This window comes from Camelus ferus, chromosome 5 (assembly GCF_009834535.1).
Source record: "Camelus ferus isolate YT-003-E chromosome 5, BCGSAC_Cfer_1.0, whole genome shotgun sequence".
Classification (NCBI taxonomy): domain Eukaryota; kingdom Metazoa; phylum Chordata; class Mammalia; order Artiodactyla; family Camelidae; genus Camelus; species Camelus ferus.
Window position 1 is genome coordinate 92,838,859 of NC_045700.1, and position 23,820 is coordinate 92,862,678.

The 23,820-nt window shown below is 47.9% G+C and overlaps 1 long non-coding RNA gene across 1 annotated transcript; it reads right to left on the reverse strand.

Annotated features, from left to right (window-relative positions):
- Window positions 1–5,877: 5,877 nt before the first annotated feature.
- On the reverse strand, window positions 5,878–22,034 carry LOC116663811. Its single transcript, XR_004320167.1, has 2 exons — window positions 21,899–22,034; window positions 5,878–10,384 (listed from the first exon to the last, which is right to left on the reverse strand). It is a non-coding gene; the product is annotated as an uncharacterized LOC116663811 (long non-coding RNA).
- Window positions 22,035–23,820: the final 1,786 nt, after the last annotated feature.

Sequence of the window (23,820 nt, forward strand, 5' to 3'; positions counted from 1 at the left end):
CCACAAACTTTCAGTTTGTAAAGAACTCGACATCTGCAAAGTACAATAAATTAAAGTGCCATAAAATGAGGTCTGCCTGCAGACAGAATTTAATGAGGAGGAGTTAGTGAGGCTAGGGGAGAAAAGTAAAATCTAAAAGGGTTCTGCACTTAGATATTTTTGATGGGTGTCCTTAAGGAGTTACTTAATTTTACTGAAAACGAAATGATTCACCATGAAGAATGCATCACTGATACGGTTTATGTAGAAAAATGACTCAAAATTCCAGCAAGAGCCAAGGCATCACGCCACAGTCTTTTCTACTCCTGTTTGATCTAGGTTTTAAATAAAAATGAGATATTTAAAGTGTATGTGTATTATGTATTTTTCAGTGATTTCCTGCTTTTAGTTTTTTGATTAACAACCAACCATTAATCCTTGTGACTGTGTTAGGACAGAGGACATATACTGCATATGACTCACGTGAGTGTCAGTCTATCTACAGAAAAGACTGATGGTAAATATTTTAAAATGTCAGTGGTAGGTCTCGCCCTCTGAAAGGATTGTTGGCAATTATAATTTCTTCCTGCAGCTTTTGCCTACTTGGCACATTTTTATGGTACATTTGTATCATTCTTGTAGTCAAAACAGAAGTATTTTTTTTTAAATAGAAGAAAAAGGAAATACAAAGAAAAGGAAGAAGTGAGAGACAAAAGCAGTAATAACTTAAAGCACTTTAAAGATCTTAAAACATTTTTGTCTGATCTTCACAAAAGTCCTAAGTATCAGCCAGTCTAGGAAAGCATCCTCTTTCTCTTTAACAGATGCAAAGACAAGATCCAAAAGGTTGAGAGACTTGCCCAAGACCACTGTTCCATGATTTATTACCCTGTAGTAGACCACCTCAAAACTTAGCGGCTTAGAACAATGATTTATTATTATTTCTCATGGCCCTGGGTGTTGACTGAGCTCAGCTGGGTGTCTGTCACTTAGGGTCTCTTATGTGCTGTAGTCAAACCTCGGGTGGGGCTGTGGCCATCTGAAGGCCAACTGGGCTGGCTGTCAAGATGGCGCCCACCAGTGGCTGAGCGCTGGGAGCCCACCTGGGCCCCGACCAGAGTGCTTGCAGGGCCCCCTCTCGCAGCATGGAGGCCAGGTTCCTGGGGAAGACGCCCAAGAGTAAGACCTGGCAGAAGCTCCATGTCTTCAAGGCTCAGCCTCAAAATTTCCAAGGCATCTTTCCACCGCATTCTATTGGCCCACCAGTCACTAAAACCAGCCCACATTTAAGGAGCAGGAACTCAGCCCCTCTGCTTGATGGGGAGGGACAAAGTGACACCACAGACCAAGTGGGATGAGAGACATTGTTGGGGCCATCTTTGAAAAACAGAATCTGCCACCGTCACTCAACTAAAGATTGCCCGGAACAGGATGACACCCGTGTTCTTTTTATTGCAAAACACCTGCTCTCGGTAAGATGCGCAGACACCAGCTGTATCTTGTGTGAGATGCTATGGGCCTAGTGATGCTTTCCTTAAAAATAAAGACAGTTTGAGGGCAGTTTCATTTTTTAATGTAGGACTGGTATTTTTAAGCATGTAAAGCCAACTGGAGTTTCCCGGCTGCTCCAAACAAGCCTGCCAGCTAATCAGGGCTCGGGTGGAACCGTTCACAGCTCATCTGTTTTCTTTGAGCCCAAGTTCTATGTCTGGGTTGCTGACTGGTGACTGATAATGAAGCGATTTCCCTCGGCATAAAAATACAACTTAGGGACTGCTTTCCATATTAAAGTCATGAATCGCGCAGAGTAGCTTCCTGGCCCCCAGGAAGTCTAAAATAAAGCACGAGCGATTGTGAGCTTCCCTCATTTGCCCCGAGCCCACGTGTGTCATTTTCTGCCTTTCTATCCCCTCTCTTTCCCTCCGATTATAACGTCCCTTGGAGATGGGAGTATCTGGGCAGCCCAGCTCACTGGAAGATTCCAGAGCTGGGACGCCTGGTGCCCCTCACAGGTCATCGCGGGCCCTCAGGAGGTCTGCGCCTCGGGGACTAGGTGTTTTTTTCTTTGAAAAAACATAATCTGTTTGGTTTTGTTCCTCCTGGGTCTTAACTTGATTCAAGAGCATTTTCAGTGAGCAAAACCAGAATCTTTACAGATTATGCCCGTGACAAATGTCACTAGTTTTCCATCACGGTCCTTATGACTTTAAATTATGTTCAGCACCTGTGCCTTCCATGACTGGTTGCACTGATGACTGGGCACTCGTTTTGCTAACTTTCATTAACTGTCATTGTTGCTGTGGCTTAAATTCAAACCATCCTTGACAGTTTGGGGCGGAAGGGACTTCCTTTTCCCTTTGCCAAGTCTGCTCTCAGCATCCCCTTGGCTTCCCTCCAAGGGCAGCCTCTTTCCTCCCCCAGGCCAGCTCTGCCCCCTGCTCTCCATGAACACACGGAAGAGCCAGCGGTTTAGGGCTGAGCAGCAAGGACTGGCGGCCCTGACTGCCCGGAGACGGTTGAAGAGGCTGAACTGAATCGGTTTCCTCTTTTGCTGAGGGAGGGGTCACTGTGGGGAGGACAAGAGCTGAGACTGTAGCAGGGGTAGTGGGGAGCCAGAGGGATCCTAGAGGGAGGTCAGGACTGTTTGCTGGGAACTGCTGACACCACAGCAGACTGGGATGCCCGGGACCCCAGGGATGCAGCGGTGCCCCCAGCCCTGTCTTAGCAACACAGGGTCCAGCCCAGGCTGGGGTTTAGGGGTGCCTTTCAGCTGCTCTTCCATCTCCCTGTCATCCCCAAACTCTGCAACCACGCTGTCGGGTTTGCTTATCTTTCCTTCAGCCTGCTCTTTCCCTGGTCCTGACTCACTCCTTTTTTGTCTCTTCTCCCTCTTGTGCCTCCTTCACTTCTGGTCACTCAAAAACCTGTCACCAGAGAGCCATCTTCCTGCTGAACTTTTTCTGGAAGCAGCTGTATCGATTGATCAAAACATTTGTGTGGCTCTTTTGAAAAAGCAGGCATGTTTACAGCTTAAACATAGCCCAGGGTCTGGACACAGAACAACTTCTCTAGAAGTAGACTGCGAGCGGCTGCATTAATTAGTTCCTGTGAGCAGCTGAGCCCTGTGGCCGATAATGTTACTGGGATTCCATTGCTTGGGGGGCTGGCTTCACAATTTGTGCCTTGTGCTTCACTGCAGGTTTCCCCAGCCCAGAATACAAATGAGGTCACCTTGGCATTAATGCCCAGACTAGAATGGCCCCCTCTGGCACTTCTGAAATGGATCCAAACTTCTCTGAATATTTCCCTCAAATATTCCCAAATAAGCCTAGAGCTGCTAGTGCATGAATGAGTGGTCCCACAGCTGCCTGCTTCCTTCAGTGGCGGAACAGACCATCCCCTCTGTGCCAGATAGTGATGGCTCCCCAAAAGGGGGATATGGAATTGACTTGCCCCACAGAAGAATCGCCTGGGCCCCAGGTGTAACAGCTCCTTCCAGCTCACGCTTGGGCAGGCCCCTTCCACCAGGTACAAATGGTACCCGGGTCGCCGGGTCAAGATGGTGGCCCTTATCAACCACCCAGAGGGCTCAGAGCCAGCTTTCACACCACATCTTCAATCCATTCCACTGAGGCCAGTTCAGCCCCTCAAGCTTTGTTCAATATTTCTGAGCCTGAAGCAGAGGGGAGTGGGGCCTCAGGCCCCCTTCTCCCGGGAGTGATTCCACCCTTATAAAGATAATTGGGGCAACCCTGCAGCGCCTGCGCACCAAGAGCATACATTAGCGGGAGACAAGATGCCCAGCTCCATAAGGCAATAAGGCGTTCACCCTGAGCTCGGTCAGATGCTTTGTTACTTAAGAGGATAGATGGAGTCTTCAGAGCTGTTTCTCCCTGCAGCCAGCATCCACCCACCCACCCAAGGGCAGAAGAGTTCTGACCCCAAAGGTCATGGACACATTGGGACATTGATGTGGGGTAGTCACATGCTTGTCTGACCCCAGAGTGGCTTCCACGCCTCCCTTTTTATACAACTAAATTATTTTTCATAAAATTATGAAATGGACCAAGCAATAATAATGGCCAGAAAAGAAACATAACCAGTGAACATTTTCTCCTATCGAATTTCATAGACAGAATTGTATCAGTAAAAAAAAAAAAATACATAAAAATAAAATGAATGTTCTGGTACAAAAAAATGGAAGTAAGTATGCCTTTTTTTTTTCAACTGTTTTAAAATCTATGTAACAGGAGGAGGGTAGAGCTCAGTAGTAGAATGCCTGCTTAACATGCACAAGGTCCTGGGTTTAATCCCCAGTGCCTCCATTTAAAAATAATAATAATAATTTTAAAATAAATAAATAAACCTAATTACTTCCCCCAAAACAAAAATAAACCAAAAAAAAAGGAAGAAAAAAAAACCCTAAGTTAAAAAATTACTAAAATATATATGTTTAAACTTTCAGTTCTGTAAAAAAAAAAAAAATTAATAAACAGAAACGTCAGTGAAACAGAGGAGACCAGAAGGGGGCGCTCTCACACCCTGTACCACCAGCAGAACCCAACAGGAAGAAGAAAAACTCCTTTCCTGGCAAGGGCTCAGCCAATGAAAAGCCAGGGTCTCTGTTTACCCCCGCCTCCTGCTTCCTATTCCCTCTATAAAAGCGGGCTACCTCCCTTGCCATATGAGGACCTGCATATGGCTCACCATGGTTGCAGACCCCAAACTGCAATTCTCTACTGAGCCTGAGTAAACGCATCTTTGCTGGAGAAATACCTGGCAGTCTGTTTGTTTCAGGTCAACAATCCTTTGGTTACAGCCTGATATAATGTTCTGTGTAAATAATTGTCCAAAAACCAATGAGTGGATTTTAATAAAATGGAAACATCTACAGAAGATACAATTTAGGCAACTACTAAATCACACTGGCTTTGTAAATTGTATTTTCTTGATTTACTCTTTAGTTTTGAAACAATTAACAATGATAAAAGGATACATTTAGTTTTCAAATTGCGATCAGTAGGCGATGGTGTGAACTAAAACCAGCACAAGGGAGTGAAGGAGCTGGAGTCTGCGTCTCCGTCTCTACCTCACTCTGCTGCCACAATTTGCTTCACGTTTCCTAGTAAAGACAGGACGTGTAGCCCCAGAGTTGGAGACCCAAACAGCACAGAGTGAGCTTGTGAAATCCCGTCCGCGTGGACGGAAGGTCTCTGAATTAACTCCTGTGCAGAATACAGTATTTATTAAGGTGTCAGTACTCATAAATGCGCTCACTGGAAGCTTACATAGATATCACTGAAACAGTGACTGCCACGGTTTTCTGCAATTCAGACCAAAAAAAGATTCACGTTAGGAGTACTATTATCACTGAGATGGCTTAGAATTGCTGTCACCAGATGGTGATAAAAATCAGACTGACTTTTAGTTTCATCATTCTTTTCAATGGGCTTCACACGCCCTGTCTTATTGTCTGCTCCCAGCAGACTCTTCCATTGCCTGGGAAGGTGTCTTTTGCTCAGCCCAAGTAAACAAACAAATCAGCAAATAGAAGCGCCACCTGCAGGATGGGTCTGGTACCGGAGAAGGAGTGGCAGCAAGGAGGCCTGCTTTTTCCAAAAACTGGTCTGGAAAACCCTTCCTGAACCTTCCAGGTATACGCAGCCGCCCTGCTCTGCTGCTCCCTCCCCAGGATCCCCAGGCCCGGCAGCCGCACCTACTGCAAGTCCAGCTCTGTTCACGCCTCGACGAAGTCTCTCCAGCTCCCTGAAATCCTAAATGAAAAATTACCCTAATAACTAGTAATCGTTAGTTGCATATTGAGTTTCTTTGGGACTAAAGCTAAAGGTACACTGTAATAAATCGTTCTAATTTGGGAGACAGGGAAATAAACAGAACTTTTTTTTTTTAGCAAATCAAAGTTATTCTTCTTCAAAATTGGCGCTAAAGCCCTGTGGTAAACAGATTAAAGCTTCCCAATGAGGCCTGTCAAATCCCCAGAGCCTGTGAACGTTTAGAGGGTGCACTGGGTGCAGGGGGCCAGCAGGCAGTGTCAGGGCAAAGACCCGTTTGCACTGGGTGGGGATGGAGTGCCCAGCCTGGCCACAAACACAGCTGGACGCCCAGGGCCCCAGGCATGGATGGGTAGGCAGGTCCTCAGCGGGGCTGGGTCCTCTCGACCTCGGAGCACACGAGCGAGCTGGACCGAAGGCCTCGCGTTGCAGCCACTGTGCCTTTACTAAGGCTGTGACCAGCTTCAAGCACGTGGAATGTTCTCATTAGTTTGGAGTCTGGATAAGGCACCAGGGGTGGACCGGAGAGGAAACTTGACCTACCTTAGGTGTGAGTTCAGGGTCTGTTCGGAGGCGCTTTGCTTTTCAGGGGTCACGTTTCATAATAACATCTGGGCTGGTGTCAGTATCCCAGGGCTGCCCAAACACGTTACCACAAACTTAGAGGCTTTAAACGACTCAGATGTGTTATCGCTCTAGAGGTTAGAAGTCTGACATGGGCCTCACTGAGCTAAAGTCAAGACGTCAGCAGAGCTGCGTTCCTTCTGGAAGCTGTAGAAGAGAAGCCGCTCCTTGCCTGTTCTGGCTCCGACAGGCTGCCTGCTCTCAGTGGCTTGCAGCCCCTCCTCCGTCACCAAAGCGCCTCTGCCATCCCGTCGCTGACTCTGACTCAGACCCCTGCCCTCCTCTTGTAAAAGCCCTTGTCCTTGCACTGGCCCTACCAGAGAATCTAGAAAAATCTCCTTCTCTCAAGACCCTTAAGATCAGAGATTGGGTTTCAGAGATTAAAACATGGACACTGGGGAGAAGCAGAGAGGTCATTATTCTGCCAGTTGCACGGCCCTCTTGCCATTTTCAAAAAGTAACTTTAAAAATGAGCTCTGGTTTGTTCATTTCTTTGTCTCCTAAAGTAAAACAGTTTGTTCCCATTTATGTTTAGCTTACATCCCAAAGGGATTCAATAGGCAACAAATAATTACTAGTTATTAAGCTAATTTATCATTTGGGACTTGACTGTACCTAAGCACTGAACTACAAGAGGGCGAGGAATTCGTCTGTTGTTTTGATTTAGTCTGTGTACAGGTCTTTTAAAAAGCTGTGTGGCAGTTTGCAAACTTAAAATAGAATGAATAAAATCAAAGCCAAAATAAGACTCAATTCGAGAGACAAGCAGATTTTACTGGACACCTTCAGAGAGTGACGGTGGACACAGCTTCAAGGTTGTTGGTTGTCTGTTGCAGTTTGGGTTAAAGGATGAGCCCATTGTATTTCCTTGGGCTGTGGCCTGACAAACCAAAGTACACACGTGTATTAGGAAAAGAAACCTCTCTATGTCCAGGTGCCAAGACCCGGGCTCCCTCCTGGGTGTCCTCCGCCTCTACGCTGGGGTTACCTTCTCAAAACCTCTCTGCAGACAGTCCCACCATATCTGGTCCCATCTTCCTCCCAGCTGTCCCCAGCACTCCCCTGTCTCCTCTCCTGAAAACTCACCCTGGGGCTGTTCAGGCTTCCCCCTCCATGCCGTCTCCCTCTGCCACCTGGAGCCCTTGCCCAGAGTGATGAACAAACACTTTCCAGGGTCTCCTGCCTCCTCACCTGGATGGACCCTCCCCGGGGTCTCCCTCTGCTCTGTTCTGTCGGTGGAGATGCTCTGTTCTTCCAAAGCCCACCGAGAGGGGACTAGAGTGGTGAGTGGGAGACGGGCACCCTCTTGGCTACAAGCAGATTCCAGGCTCCTCCCTGTGAGGCCTCGCCTCCGTGTCATCCAGCCCCGATTCTCACCGCCCCTCTACTGCAGGGACCCAGCTCCACAGCCTCCCTGTCCCTCGCAGGCTCACATGTCTCATGCCCCATGTTGATGCTTCAACCCCTGAGTGCGTGTCAGGAACTCACACCAGCACAGTGATCTGTGGTCTCCGGCCCTGGTGAGCACTCAGGGACTCTCAGCGGTCACACACTGGTGTCCGCCCCTCTCCCTGCATTGTCATGCTGTTTCAAACCTTTATGTCCCTCCCCAGACACCACACTCCTTGCCTGCTTCCCATTTCTCTCGGAAGTTTCTGCCGCCAAAGTCACAGAGAAAACCAGACAGTGAGTGTCACCTCCCCGCACCCCACCTGGCAGACTTGAGCTCTTTTGCACACATTGTATTGAAAATGAGCAGGACCCTGTGGGGCCCTCCCAGGTACAAAAGCCCTTCCTTCTCCCCATTTCTTGCTTGTAGGAAAAAGGTTTCAGCCTCCTAGACCTTCCCTGGGTTCCAAAGGGCAGATTCAAACAGTCCCTAACTAGGGCAGGGAGGGGGTGCAGACAAAGGAAAGGCAATCAAGGAACAGTCGTGCGGGGACGGGCAGGGTCCTGGTCCCTCCCAAAGGGGTGTACAGAGCCACCTGATACAGGTCTCTGAGTTCTTTGATGGGAACTAAGACCCACCCCGGTGGAGGGTGGAAACTTCAGGCTGAGCACAAGCACGCGGACCCTAGACCGCTAGGAACCTGAAGGCTGACCTCACCAGCAGCCGGTCAGAGGAAGGTCACACACCCCAGACCTCCCCCCAGATTTTGCCTGTAAAAACTGTTGCCCAGAAACCACCGGACAGTTGAAGTGTTTTAAGCACCAGCTACCCCGGACTCTGCGCTTTCCTTCACCACAAGCCGGGGTCAGCAGCTTGGATTTACCGCACCTGGGCGAGGGGACCCGAGTTTGGTTTGGTAACTAACATGACACCGCAAATACTTCTTCCTCACCAGGCTTCCCCCCAGGCCCGCGGGTGCCTGGCGGGCAGGGGGAGCACGCACACACCGTAGTTTTTAAATCTGCTTTACCCTCTGTTCCTAGTGTCCGGTGCAGGACTGGACGCGTGCTTGTTAACAGGTCTCAGCCGGAAGTCATTTCTCAGATATCACCTTTCTTAGAAGGAGGTAATGAGAAATAAGCCACTTTGTATTGCCCGTGCTCCCTTCACAAACATTTCTAGAGCACCTAATGCGTGTCAGGCCGCGCATCTAGTCCTGGGGACGCTGAAATGGTTAGGACACGTCAAATGAAATAAAGGTGTCAACCAAATGCAACGTCGCCATAATCTCTCATGGAAACGTGTTTCCTGGGTTGATGGCTGGACTTAAGGGGACTTGACGTCGTTCAGAATGAATTCAGAGAAGAGCCGCTCTTGAATTTCTTCAGTGAAGCATTGTCCTTCCGAGCCTCGTGGGCCCACCAGGCAGACGGGAATCATCAAAGGGGCCTCGCTGGTCCCCTCAGTGCCCAGTGGATGGATGGCAGCTGGGCCCATCGGTCACAGCTTAGAGAGAGTGAGACACAGAAGGGGACACCTGTGGTGGGACAGTTCCCCGTCACAGTACAGGGAGCTCCTCTTATCAGAGTGAGACCTACTGGAGAGCCCCTGAAGTGGACACAGAGGTGTGTCTCAGGGGCCTTCTGCACCTTTCAGAAGGCTCGGCCTTCTTACCCTGAACAATTAGGAATCACCCAGGCACAGCTCAGAGTGCAAAGAGGGGCCGGGGACCCGAGAACGGCCAGTGCCCCGGGGGCATTGAGAGGTCGCCACACCTGGGAATCACTCTTGCCAGCAGAAAGCCAGAGAAGATAATTAGCTCTAGGACCTGGAGGAACTAGGGGCAAGAGTCCAGGCCACCTCTTATGGTTAATTTTTTCCACTTAGTTGTTATATGATCAGAGTCTCACACGCACCCACAGTCTGAAAGGACCGACCATTCACTCTACAGGAGACAGCGAGGTTCCCTGTCCCTGCTCGCCACCCCCATTTCCTGTTTCCCAGGGCAGCCTCCTTCGTCAGTGCCCGCTGATTATTTCAGTCCCCACCTCCACATCTGAGATCACTGTCTGCTCCGGGCCTCCCGCCCCGGGGTTGACAGCACCTCTCTTCCACGGTGGTTGAGGACTTGGATCCATTCCACGTCTTCGACGCCACGGCACACACGTGCGGGGTCCTGCCCTCCACCTTCCCAGCTGGGTGACACAGTAACTGTAGTGAGACCAGTGGCTGGGTCTGCATCAATGTGAGTCTGTGCACGCAGCTCCCGTCCCTGCCGCGCAGTCCAGCCAGCGGTGGCAGGCTCCCAGAGGGCACACTTTCTACAGCCCTGGTGTTGGGTCTACACTGAGCGTCAAGCAATCCAGTTCAGAGAGTGCAAAGGTAGCAGGTGAAGCCATCATGCCTGCTGTCTGACCGACTTCACTGTCACATTCACGGAACTATGATTCCAAGTGTGCCGAGCTGTTCTTTCACATGGTGGACTTGAGAGAACCAGGAGGCTGTAAATTCCCCCGCTGGCTTGAAGGAGCCCCCAGCCGCTTGCCTCAGTGTTTCCTGTGTTCACCTAAGCAGGTCAATAGAGAAGTAATCGAGAAACCTATAGGAAAGACATTTCATAATTTTCATTTAAAAAGCTATAGGGAGTTTTTAAAAACCAGCTTTATGGGCATCTCATTTATATAACATAAAGCACCAACTGTAAGCGCACAGTGCAGTGAGTCTTGTGACGGCTGTGTATGGTCGTGTAACCACAGCTGCATTCGTGACATAGAGCATTTCCGTCCCCGGAAAGCCCCTTGGCGGCCGCCCTCTCCCCGCATCTCCCAGCCTCCACCCCCGGGCAGCCCCTGACCTGCTTTATGTCACTGAAGTTTTGCCTTTTCTAGATAAACTGAATCATACAATTATTCAGTCCGGCTTCTTTTACTTAGTGTAACATTTCCCCGTGTCCAAAGTGCGTTCCTTTTTACCTCCGGGTGGCCTTCCCCTGGAGGCATAAACCGCAGTCCGTTTTTCCACTCACCAGTCAATAGACACTTGAGCTTTTCTGCAGTTTCTAGCGCTGATGAATAAAGCTGCTACAAACACTTGAATAAAATTCACTCTGTGTTCATACGCTTTCATTCCTCCTGGATAAATATTTGGAGGCAGAATTGCTGGGTCGTATGTCAAGTGTCTGTGAAACTTTCTAAGGAGCTACAGGACTGCAAAACTTGCATGGAGGACACACGGAGCTATTCACATTAAAATTCCTTTTTCAATTTATTTTTTTGAAGTACCATCGGTTACCACGTGTCAGCTTCTGGTGTGCAGCACCATGTCCCAGTCGTGCACATACATACATGTATTCATTTTCATGTTTTTGAAGGTTATTACAAGATTTTGAACATAGTTCCTTGTGCTATATAGAAGAAACTTTGAGCTATTCACATTTAAATTGATTAAAATAAAATGTGAAAGTCGGGTCCTCGGTTGCGGAAGCCACATCACAGGCGCTCAGTAGCCAGATGTGACTTGTGGCTACCGTGCAGGCTAACCCGGCATGGAACTTCTCTGTCATCCCAGAAAGTCCTACTGGACAGCACTGCTATAGAATTGATAACCTTGTGTTTCAGGATAGAAACTTTCCATTGGTTTGGATGAAAGGCGTTTTTTTTAAAGCCATGAGTTACCCGTCTTACTGTTGTTTATGTAAACACTAACATCCTTGCCAACTCTAGTTAAGAGAGGAACCCTCCCATCCCGTATTCACTTTGTAGAACTGATGTTCGGAGCCGCCCAAGGACTAGACTGTCGGACAGCCTGGAGTCGTTATTGTTCATGTGGGAGCAGCTGGCTGTCCGTGTGGAGAAGCCACCCACGGGCACCCACTGCCCTCCCAGCCTCGGCAAAGCCCTTGGAACTGCGGGGGACCTCTGCTCATAGCTGGGAAACGCCAGGGGCCCCAGGACAGGTAACGTAATAAGATGGTGGAATCACAGTCTCAGAAATAAGTCTATACATTGCTTCTCGGATGCTGTCTTCACTCATCACCTTTTGAAAAAAGAGCACGAAGCCCAGCTGACTAAGAGTGGGGCACCGGCCGGCCTTGAAACTCTAAGCGTCAAGTTCCAGCAGCCTTAAAGATCCTTGGATTTCGCGAATTGAAGTTTTTTCTGACCGTAGCCCAAATGGTTTAGTTTCACCTTGGCTGTTCCCTGTGAGGTGCCGATTTCCTGGCAGCTGGGACTAATGGTGAGGAATCCGGCCCTGGGACAATCAGGGGCATTGAGCGTGGGCATGGCTCCGTTCCCCATGGGTGGTCTTTCTCAGGGACGGGAAGGCACATCACATAAGAAGGGGCTTTTGTTACCTCTGGGGCAATGTTGCCTTTTGTGAAAGAGAGTATTTTAACCACAGACTTACACAAGGCTGGCAAAACAACAGGCCCTCTTGTGGTTTTAGCCATTAATCTTCTTTTATGTAGGGGGACAAAAATCAGATGCTTCAGTGACGTCATCATTTGGCTCAGAAGAGAGCCAGTGGAACCAAAGGACACCGTTGTTTCCCCGACCCAGCGGTTGACAAGGAAGCTGCACTGCTTTTTCTTCTGCCGAGAGAAGAGGGCACGTCTGCAGCGGACTGCCCACAAACATGGCCGGACTCTTCACGCAGAAAGAATTTGCCGGAATGGCTTTGTGCAAGAGAGTCAACATTTCCAAAGAGGCTCCCCCATCTGTCATCTGCTTTCTTTGCATTCTGAAATTTAAAAAAGCTCTCTTTCTTTTTTTCAATGGTAAGTCTGGTGAAATGGGTCTCCCCCACCCCCCTTCACTCCATTGATCCTCTTTCTCTTCACCTTTGGTAGAAAAAGTCATTTAGGGCAATAAAACAATAAAGTTCTCTTATGAGGGGCGAGAGGCTACCATACAGGCTAACCCGGCATGGAACTTCTCTGTCATCCCAGAAAACCCTACTGGACAGCACTGCTATAGAATTGATAACCTTGTGTTTCAGGATAGAAACTTTTCATTGGTTTGGATGAAAGGCGTTTTCCCCTTCACTAGTGAAGGGAAGACGCTCTAAAGGAAGAAACAGAAGGGCGTGATGAGCTCGTCCTTGGCAGGGACCAGGGGGCTCACTCTGGGAAACTGGAACCTCTGTAGCCTGTGAGAGGCTCCCTGCTGGGCAGGAGAAGACAGACGGGACAGACCAGACAGAGAGGGGGCCCCGGGCACCCATCACGACTGAACTCCTTTCACCAAAAACTACCTAATGGCAAAATGCAGTTCCCAAAAGGCCCGATGGTGTAAGCATGTGTGCTCAGCTCTGCGTGCTTCTGCACAGAGTGTGGGCCACCCCAGCTGGGCTACATAATAGACTTTCAGTGGATCCAGTGCCAAAATGGCCCCAGTTTTCTACTCCTTCCCACGCTCGCGCCCTTCCGCGATGTGACTTGGCACTCTTTACGTCGACAGTCGGAGTCTGTTTTCCGCTTCCCATGAATGCAGACTGGTCTATGACTTGCTTGAGCCAATAAATGTGGTGGAAGCATCTGAACCTTGGCTTCAAGAGACTTTGTGCTCCTCTGCTCTCTTACTTGAGCCCTGCCTCCACCGGGAAAACAAGCCCAGGCTCTAGCCAGCTGGAGGATGACAGACCACGTGGAGCAGGGCTGCATCTTCTTAGCCAAGACCATCCTGGACCACCTTGCCTCCCGCCAGCTCACAGATGTACGCACAAGCCCAGCTGAGCCTGGGCAGGCAAACTACGAGTTTGCAGGAAGTAATATGATCGGTTTTTTTAAGCCACTAAGTTTTGGGGTGGTTTTGGGGTGGTTTTTTACAAAGCAATGATGTAGCTGGTAACTCTTTAGAACCCAAGAGTCACTGAGGGCAAAGAGATGACAGATGGCATTAAAATCATAATAAAACCCAAACAACAAGCAGCACAGGGTTGTGCATGAGCTGCAGGTTCAAAGGAGAGCCCTGCAGCGTGCTCTTCTCCCAGCTGGCAGGGACCTCAAGGCAACCCTATCCAGCTTCCTCTGGAGAGCCTTCTCTACATCCCGCAGCTCAGTCAGTTCCCAACTCAAAGGCCAGCCCAGCACTCACGGCCCAGCCCCACCTGGAAGTGAGGCATCTCCTGGTTCCCAATGCCGTGTGGCCAGTCCTCTGCAAACCGGATCATCTGCACCGGATGGACTAGAGTGCACCCTAAGAACAGTACCTATTTATAGAAGCAGATGCAAATTATTGAAAGCTACCACTTAGAGAGGAGAGCTGCTTACAGTTTGGCGACCACCCTTTAAACTCGGTCTTGCAGAAACATACGCATACTGCTTTCATAAACGGGCTTCTACAATTCAAATTTACGCTTATTGCTTTTCTGAAAATGCTCGTTGTGGACAATTCAAACAACAGGGAGTGACTAAAGTCAAATAGGAAAGTCCTCCCTTCCCCTGTAGCTGCAGACGACAGGCTGGCGCATTTCTTCCAGAACATCGTGCTCTTTGTAAGCTTGCTTTATGGTCTGTGCTCTAAAACACAAATTTGTTTTCCGGCTACATCCATTTCATGATCCAATTCTTCCCCTGAGGCTCCTGTTTAAATATTATTACCTTTTGCTGTTTTATTGTTTTTAATTCCCCAGAACTGTCTGTGACCGTCTAATTGATCATTTTCATAGCAGCCTGTTCTTGTTTCTTGAATGTAGTGTTGGTTCTCAGAGGGTATTAATTAGGCTTTTAAAGGACTTTTTTCTCTTTCTTGTCTTAACCATGTTTCTTTTTTTTAATCTTTTTTTTTTATTGAAGTGCAGTTGATTTACAATGTTAGTTTCATGTGTATAGTAATTCAGTTATACATATACATATGTTTATATTGTTTCAGATTCTTTTCCATTACAGCTTCATTACAAGAAATTGAAAAAAGTTCCCTGTGCTATACAGTAGGTACTTGTTGTTTATTTATTTTATATATAATAATGTGTATCTATTAATCCCAAACTCCTAATTTATCCCTCCTCCACCTTTCTCTGCTGGTAACCACAGTCTTTTTCTATGTCTGTGAGTCTATTTCTGGTTTGTAAATAAATTCTGTGGGGTTTTTTTAGATTTCACATATAAGTGACATCGTATGATATTTGTCTTTCTCTGTCTGACTTATTTCACTTAATGTAATCCATGTTGCTGCAAATGGCATAATTTCATTCTTTTTAATGACTGAGTAATATTCCATTGTACCTTGTTTCTTGCAAGTCATTCGCAATGCTTGCCACTTACAGACACTTGATTTTCCTCCAAAGTCTTATAACTCCTGTATGTGGTTTCATAGCTATCAGTGAAGATCTAGATTTATCAGTATCAACAGCTGTTGTGAGCACCCCTTATAAATGAGAAGTCACTGTTTCAATTCTCCTGTCATAAATGTTCCTGAAAGGCAGAGCCTGGCTGCAGTGTTGCCTGTGGCTGCAAGGAGGTGAATATTGGCCAGTACGGAGAGGGGTCTTTCTGTCATTTACGTGGATGGGGTATTGGTTAGTGGACTGCGGATTCTCTTCGGTGCAGGAAGAGAGATGGCAGTTAGCCTGGGAGCAGGGTGTGTGAGTGTGTGTCAGAGTCACTTGAAAGATGTGCTGAAACACAGCTTGCCCAGTCTCTCCGGCTACATCTCTGATTTGGAGGATTTGGGGGCGGTGTCTGGGAGTGTGCCTCTCTGACACGTTCTCAGGGGCTGCTGTGCTCCTGGGACAAGGATGCCCTTGAAGAAACATGAAATTAGGGGCTCTCACTGCTGTGTGGAGACTCCTCGCTTTTTACCCCTCCATGCTGATGTGGTGGCTGGGAGCTCCCTGGGCCAGGACCTCGATGCTCTCACGAGGACAGAGACTTACAGCAGGGGCCTGGGCCCTTCTGGAACCTAGCAGCTGACTCCCAGCCCCAGCCTGCTCTGTGAGTTCGGGAAGTTTCTGAAAAATTAATTCATTTACTTTTTTTGTACCCCCAATGGGCTGTGAGCTGTTTCAGTTCTGACTAAGCTTTTATCACTTCCATCCTATCTACTGTATCTCATTCATAGATTTTAAAGAATTTCTCATCTCTTTTCCAGCATTACTCTGAGTTCCTCCTCCTCCTCCTTCTTCTTAAGATTTATTATGTAATTTCTCTACATACATCGATGTAGAGAAAATAACATAATAAACCTCTGTATACTCACCACTACATTTTAAATGCTTCTGTTATTTAAATATTTATTCTGTCATTTAAATGAGATTTGGGGGAGGAAGATGGATAAACCAAGGGTTCAATCCACCATCTAGATCTGGTGCTCTCCCTTGTAATCAGAAATGAAATGCCATCCACATTTGTTTATGAGTTTCCATTCTCATCACCTATCCAGTTCTTCTTAGCTATATCATATTTTCTAGAACGATCTGCCCATGAATTCATCCACAAATAAGCCAAACTTAGAATAACAATAGGGAACCAAAGGATATAATGCAACTTCCTTGGCAATACGCACAGAACTTTAAATCTTGAAGACTGAAGTGAAACCAATAATGGATATTAATTCCAGACTCATGGGAGGACGGGATTTTGTTCAATTGTAGGTGAAACTTTGACTTGCATTGAGTTCATGCCTCCAGTCCTTAGATTCTTGCTACTTTTTTTGTATCTGCATATTCTTTCTTCTGTCCCAAGATGACAAGCCTGGGCGATGTTTGGATAAGTTCCTAGATGTAAGTGGCTTGCATAGGTAGAGGTCAACTATGGTGATTTTCTTGATTAATATTCTTCTTAAAATGACAATCTTTAGGTCCATCCATGTTGCAGCAAATGGCATTATTTTATTCTTTTTTAAGGCTGTGTAGTATTCCATTATATTTATATTTATATATATATATATACACACACACACACACACACGTATATGTACATATATAAATATACCACAACTTCTTTATCCAGTCATCTGTTCATGGACATTTTGGTTGTTTCCATGTCTTGGCTACTGTAAATAGTGCTGCTGTGAACATTGGGGTGCATGTATCTTTTCAAATTAGAGTTTTCATCTTTTCCAGATATATACCCAGGAGGGGATTGCTGGATCACATGGTAAGTCTATTTTTAGTTCTTTAAGGACTCTCCATGCTGTTTTCCATAGTCGCTGCACCAAAGTACATTCCCACCAACAGTGTGTGTTGGGGCGGTTCCCTTTTCTCCACAGCCTCTCCAGCATTTATCAGTTGTGGACTTTTGAATGATGGCCATTCTGACTGGTGTGAGGTGATATCTCACTGTAGTTTTGATTTGCATTTCTCTGATAATTAGCGATATTGAGCATTTTTTCTATAGATAATTTCTAAGTCAGAAAATCATATCCTGGAAGATCTTGAGTCTCTGAACAGGCCCAAACCAGGCAGGACTGTGAGACAGTGATTCCTCTTGAGTTCTCTCCAGTTTCCATTCCCACCCCCCCCAGCTCACACTCCTTATTCAGTCTGATTGCAGTTGTTTTGGTTTGAAGCCACTGAGAGTGGAACTAAAGCCAAATGGACTTCCCAGAACCAGAACCCGGGTTAAAGAGGCGGCAAGTTCGCTGGTCATGAGGTCCTCACTCCCGAGCCTTCTCTCCCCTGGGCTGACAGCTGCCCATGCTATCAAGAGGGCCATCTTGGGGGGGGTCGGCCGAATGTGGCCCCCAGGACACGCATGCTCTATTACCTGGAGCCTGGGAACGCGCTCGCTTGCCAGGCAAAGGGGACTTCGCGGGCGTCGTCAAGGTTAAAAGAGGAGATGGGTTCATCCAGGTGGGCCCAGTGCCATTGCAGGACCCCCAGAAAGGGAGGAGGGAGGCACGGGGTGGGTCACAGGGGTGTGACCCTGGAAGGAGGGGCAGGAGAGATTGGAAGGGTGAGAAGCATTCAATCCGCTGTCGCCGGCTTTGGAGGTGGAGGAAGGGGCTGGGAACCAGGGCATGTTGGGGTGGGGGTCTCTAAGAACTGGGAATGGCCCTCAGTGTGTAGCCAGCAAGGAAGCAGGGATCTCGGCCCCACGACCGCAAGGATCTGGACCTGCCACAGCCCAACAGAGCCTGAAGCAGGCTCTCCGCAGGGCCTGCAGAAAGGCCCGCAGCATGCACACACCTCGAGGTGGGGGTCAGACCCGTGGAACCTGCCGCACTTCCAACCCATGGGAGCTGTGGGCTAATAAGCAAGTGTTGTTTTAAGTCTCTGAATTTCTGGTGACTTGGAAATGAATACACCCCAGATCTGGAGGGGATTTTCAGGAGAAAACACACCAGCACGTCCGTTCCAGGAGTGTGCTGACATCACCAAGGCCAGCCCCACTGAGATTCCCTTCCCCGCGGGTCTCCTCAGGGCAGCTCTGTGCCCGCCCAGGGCAGCACCTGCATCCTCCGAACGCAGCAGAGCAGAGCAGAGCTGCGCATTTGCTGTGGCCCAGCAGGGACGCAGAACAGCCTCCACTGCCTCGGGCGGGTTTGTCTCCACAAACTCGTAAGTTGCGCTAGTGCCTTTTCTCTTAAAAAAAAAATTAGTTGGTTTTACAGAGAAAAGCAAATCAAAACTACAGTGAGGTATCACCTCACACCAGTCAGAATGGCCATCATCAAAAAGCCCACAAATGATAAATGCTGGAGAGGGTGTGAAGAAAAGGGAACCCTCCTACACTGCTGGCGGGAATGCAGTTTGGTGCAGCCACTATGGAGAACAGTGTGAGGTTCCTTAAAAAACTAAAAATAGACATATGACCAAGCAATCCCACTCCTGGGCATGTATCTGGAGGGAACACTAATTTAAAAAGATACATGCACCCCAATGTTCATAGCAGCACTATTTACAATAGCCAAGACATGGAAACAACCAAAATGTCCATTGACAGATGACTGGATGAAGAAGATGTGGTAAATATGTACAACAGAATACTACTCGGCCATAAAAAATGAAATCATGCCATTTGCAGCAACATTGATGGACGTAGAGATTATCAATATTAAGTGACATCAGTCAGACAAAGAAAGGCAAATATGATATCACTTATATGTGGAATCTAAAAAAAACTGATACAAATGAACTTCTTTACAAAGCAGAAACAGACTCACAGTCACAGAAGACAACTTGTGGTTACCAAAGAAGAAAGGGATGCAAGGTGGGGGATAAATTAGGAATTTAGGATTAACACGTACACACCACTATATAGAACGTAAACAACAAGGACCTACTGTACAGCACAGGGAACTATATTCAATACCTTGTAATAACCTGTAATGGAGAGGAATCTGAGAAAGAATAGATATATATGTATGCGTATAACTGAATCACTTTGTTGTGCACCTGAAACTAACACAACATTGTGAATCAACTCTACTTCAATAAAAATAAATGAATTAGAAAACTAATTAGTTTTAGACTTCCAGCGGGGAAGCAGGTATTAAGAGGGAAGAGCACTCAGCTGCGCGGGCGTTGGGTCTTCTCACGTGTCGTTCGTCTGTGGGTTTGCCTGGTATGGAGCTGCAGCTCAGACACTGGCACCTCTGCCTGCAAAATGAGGGAGAGTCCACGGGCAGAGCACAGGGTCCAGCTCCGACCCCTCCTGGGCCAGCAGGGGGCAAGGACCCACTATGAATACCTGAACACCAGACATCATTTCTCGCTCTTTAATTAGAAAAAGAAAAGCAAGTACAAGACAAAAGTAGATGAAATCGGTATGAAAGCTCCTCTCCCCGGTCTTACATCCCAAAGGTTTGCACTGTTACCAGTTTGGGATTTCCCATTCCAGGCATCTTCTGTGCACATAATCTACTCTGTCACTCCGTCTCCTACTTTCTCTTTCTCTAGTTTATTAAACCCATATAGTGACATTTCTCCAAGTTTAAAATTACAAACCTAGAATGTTCTTTCCATGATTGCTGAGCTTGTCTTTGCATGGATATCCTGGGTCCTAACCGAGGATCATTTAGGTTGTGGCTACTTCTCCCCATCACAGACGTCTTTGTGAGTGTATTTGTAATGAGGAGTTGCTGGGTCCCAGATGCTAAATTTTCAGATCAAATAGCTATCACCGAGTGCCCCCAGTTTCCGCTCTTTTTAATCTTAGCATTTTAGGTGTCTCTCTTTCTGTTCTAAACTCACCTAGCAAGTCCAATAGCATTATCACTCCAAGAGTGCCTGCAGGTTCCTCCACTTGGATTCTGTTCTGGGTTTCTGCCTCCCTGTGTTCTTTCAGAGGCAGGATTTGAGGTCAGATGCCTACCAATCTCAAAGCTCTATCCTATTTCATTCTGAAAGATTGCTTCTGCCACCGTTTCTTCCTAATCTCATGTATCTTCATTAGCAGCTAAAAACCGTCCTCAGTTCAGCACACAGGCTTGTTTCTAGACCCAGGTCTCAGTTGGAAAGCCCTGCACTGGGAGGCGGTGGGTCACCTGCCTCCTCCGAGCTGCAGCGCACGCACCACCTCTGTGGGTCCTGCTCCATCGCCCTAGGTCCCCACTGCCCGGTGGAGCATCTGCAACACAGAGCTCACTGCAGATGGAGGGCCTGGGATTCTGGGGAGAAAGGACCTGTGATGGCCACTCCCCGGGATGCCGTCATCCAGCCTCAGTCTCTGGACCCAGTAATGACTTCTCCGCTGAAGCCAGGAAGGGCAGGCATTGAGCTCACCTGGGATGCATGTGCAGTGCAAAAAGTGAGGATGCCCCGTGCAAGTTTTCTGTTTCAAAGTGTTTCCTCCAGCCAGGGGAAGGAGCATGTGGGTTTATGCTTTTTCTCTTCTGCACCTTCCCCTGCCTAGGCTGCAGGGATCACACCCTCCTGCCATGTTTTCATTCCCCTCTGAGTAGTAAGGAGTTTGAGCAGTGGTGTGCTGGAAATTGTTAACCAACCAGCTCCCTGGAGGAAAAGCAAAGCCCTGACCAGCACCTACTGATTTCCAAGGTGTAAATATTTCCACCATGGCCAGTTCAAGCTACCAACCTGACATCACCAAATTCAGAGTTGGGAAGAAATACACAGTGACCACCACCGTTGTGTAAGATTTCCGCCACCATGACACAGCAGATGTAAGTAGCCTCGATAGCACTGACAGCAGTGAAATGAACAGGAAGTGATGAATACTGAGTACTTATGACCTCTTTTTCATATAATTTATTTCTGAGTTTATCTACTTTGATCTTTAATAACAGCTATGTTTAACTGGCTCAGAGGGGGAGGGGGTAGCTCAGTGGTAGAGCACGTGCTTAGCATGCGTGAGGTCCTGGGTTCGATCCCCAGTACATCCATTTTGAAAAACTTTAATAAAAAGTAAATAAATAAACAAAATTACCTAACCCTTCCCTCCCCCCAAAAACCCAACTAGCTCACAAAATTCCTGAAACTTTAGTAATTAGCTCCTGTGAGCTGGTACAAGCTGCTGATGGCTTGGTGCATCACCGACTGGCTCTGAAAGGGACGCAACGGCTGAGAATCTGGCATTTTCTTAAACGTTTATGCAAGAGTTACCCGTTCCTGCACAGTCCTTTGGCCGTATGCCTGACACCCAAATCTCAATTCTCTGCTCTTCAGGTGGAAAAAATCAGGTGGACTTCCGATTTGGGGGGATCATTTTTGGAGTCCTCTAGAATGTTCTAGAAAGAATGATTCTAGGTAAATACTTGTTCTCAGAATCTCCAGCTGAGATTAAGTTGGGTCTTGATTCTAACATACAGATCTGTGCATATTCCTTTCTTCCAAGACTCTGGAGTATCTGGGTAGAGAGCTATCTGTGCTTGTGTTTCACAGTGCTCTTTGTGTAAGAACACCCATCTCCCCCGTCTCCTGGGGATGCGCTGGTCTGAGCCCAGGGTAGGGACGTTGTAGCCAGAGGGAAGCTGATGGAAAGATTCCAAGTGCATTTGCAGGCTTCCTTTTCTTACAGAAACTCTCCTTTCTAACTTTCAAAAACAGAGCTAGAAGATAAGGCCTCTTTCCACAGATAAGAAATCCAAATCCAGTTTTTGGATTAGATCCAATTAACCAGCTCAAGTCTTCAAATTGATACAATGTGTAAATTCATCAACAACACAAATAGAAGTCAATAACTGTATGTGGAGCAAAGCCCCCTTGTGCCTACCTGCTGGTGGTCGGGCGTAGGTGCTTCATTCCCCCAAACCTGCCTCTGTCTTTTGCTTCAGAACATGGGGCTGGCTTGCTGGCACTTCCTTCTCCACGCCCGCCGCACCCTCTTCAAGTCCCCTGCACGCCCTTCCCTTGTATGCTGTTTCTGCATCCTTTTCAACGCAGCACTCCAAGGACCAAGTGAGTCACAGGAAGGAAACAGATACATCATCCCATGATTACCAAAACACACGCACAATACACAAATACACAGGCACAAATACAAAGGCACGCACACATACACACACCCGTGAACACACACAGGGGCTCGTCATCTGGCTCGTGGGGAACCTTGCAGCCACCCAGTGTTTTGCCTTCCTCCCGCCTGTTTTCACTTACTGATGTTGGCCAGTTTAAGCAGCAAGGACTCCCTATAGCAAGTTACCCTGTTCCATGTGGAGACGTTTCCATTTTCTGGGTGGTAACTGGTTTGGAGCGTACATCAACCTGATGCTTCTGCACCTAATTAGGAGGTGGGGGCGGGGTTCTCCACCACCAAGCAATTCTCAGACACCAGCTGGGTGTCATCCAGTTCAACTCACTTCTGACACTCTGCCTGGAGACGATGTCGGATCCCACAAGTTAAGGGCTCAGTCCCCACCCCCTACATCAAATGCCAACTGTAAGTCCAGGTTGTCACCTGTGCTTCTGACCAACCGGTTATAGATTCAAGGTTCCAACGACCCTCTCCTTGGGTTCAACTAACTTTCTAGAGGGGCTCTCAGAACTCAGAGAAACATTTTACTTACTAGGTCACCAGTTTATCGCAGCAGGCTGTAACTCAGGGACAGCCAGGTGGAAGAGCTCTGCAGGGTGAGGCATGAGGAAGGGACTCAGGGCTTCCATGCCCCCTGAGCACACCGCTCTCCCCAGGTCTCCACGTGTTCAGCAGCCTGGAGGCTGTCTGAGCCTGGCCTTGGGGTTTTTGTGGAGGCTTCATTGCACAGGCACGATGGGCTAAATCACCCACTGTTGGCAATTGATTCAGCCTCTAGCCTCTCTCCTCCTGTGGGGGGTGGGACTGAAATTCCCAAACCTCTAATCACACAGTTGGTTCTCCTGGCAACAAGCTCCCACCCTTAGGTGGCCCCAAAGTCACCTCATTAACATAACAAAAACACCTCTGTCACTCATTACTTTAGGAAATCCCAAGGGTTGTAGGCTCGCTGAACCAAAAGGCAGTAAAGACCAAATATTTATTTCTTATCATAAATCAAAATATCACAATCCCCCAGGGGACAGTGAGGGCAGGTGGCGGGGGGTGGGAGCCAGCTGGGTGTCAGAAAGCTGCACGGCACATCAGGTGCTGCCCCCCAGTTCCCTGTCTGTAGCGAGGACTTCAGGCTGACACCGCGCTGGGTGATGGGGTTATCATGGAAGGAAGAGCGCGAGAGCTTTGCATGGACGGGAACTTTAGCAGCACATGCCTGCAGGCTGGTGAGTGAGAGAAAGCTGTGATGTGTGACAGAAGGGGTCACAGGGACCCACCAGGAGTAGGGCACATCTCTGCTTATCAATTCTATTACATTGCATAGAAAAAATAACTCATTTTTCTAACAAAGAACTGAACTTATATTTTCCAGTTATCTCAGAATAAAATCTACCGTGTAAATGCTTCACATTTCCAGAAAGGTATCTTATCATGACCTTTATCATGTGTCAGACAATTGCCACCATCCCTCCTGCTCTGCTCAGCAGCAGCTGGGGTGCCCCCTCCTGCCTCCCCTCCCCACTGGTCCGCTTCACCCATCTCCCCCTGCTTTGAGCTCCCGGACGCCATCTGTACAAAGGTATCAACCTGGCGCTCTGGCTCAGAGGTTTAGCCAACGGAGAACCAAGCAGGATGTTTGAGCAGGGAGAGTGGGGTGTGGATCCCAG